This window comes from Myotis brandtii, unplaced genomic scaffold, assembly GCF_000412655.1.
Source record: "Myotis brandtii unplaced genomic scaffold, ASM41265v1 scaffold73, whole genome shotgun sequence".
NCBI classification, from domain to species: Eukaryota; Metazoa; Chordata; class Mammalia; order Chiroptera; family Vespertilionidae; genus Myotis; species Myotis brandtii.
The window spans coordinates 254,749-255,657 of record NW_005370886.1 but is presented as its reverse complement, the minus strand read 5'-3'; positions in this window follow the sequence as shown (position 1 = coordinate 255,657).

The window sequence follows — 909 nt, the reverse complement described above, 5'->3', positions numbered from 1 at the left end:
TAGTTAATACTAGAGGGATTTGACCACCAGGCCGACTGGCTGTGAGAATCAGCTGTGTCTGCCACGGGAAAACTTCTGTCCTCTGTTTGTTGATTTATTGATGGTAGCCACTCTGACAAGTGTGAGGTGATATCTCATTGTGGTTTAATTTGCATTTCCCTGATGATTAGTGACATTGAGCATCCTTTCATATGTACTCTTTGGAGAAGGGAATATTCAGGATCTTCGCACATTTCTTAATTGGATTGTTTCCTTTGTTTGATGTTGAGTTTTATAATTTCCCTGAGTTTATTCTTGTGTGTGGTGTAAGAAGGTGATCTAGCTTCATTTTTTCTGCACATATCTAATTTACCCAACACCATTTATTGAATAAATATCTTTACCCCATTGTATGTTTTTGCTTCCTTTTTCAAATATTGATTGACTATAAAGGTGTGGGTTTATTTCTGGATATAAATTTTGGATATTAAACCCTTATTAGATGTATCAGCAAATATTTTCTCACATTCAATAGGTTGTGTTTTCATTTTGTTTATGATTTTCTTTGCTGTGCAAAAACTTGAGTTTGATGTAGTCCTATTTATTTATTTATTTATTTATTTATTTATTTATTTATTACTTGCCTAAGCTACGGCCTTGTAGTATAATTTGATATCAGGTAGTATGATTCCTCCAACTTTGTTCTTTTTTCTCAAGATTGTTGTGGCTATTCAAGGTCTTTGGTAGTTTCATATAATTTTTTGGAATATTTGTTTTAGTTCTGTGAAATATGCTATTGGTGTCTTTTTTTAAAATATATTTTTATTGATTTAAGAGAGGAAGGGAGATGGAGAGAGAGATAGAAACATCAATGATGAGAGAGAATCACTGACTGGCTGCCTCCTGCACGCCTTCCATTGAGGGTCAAGC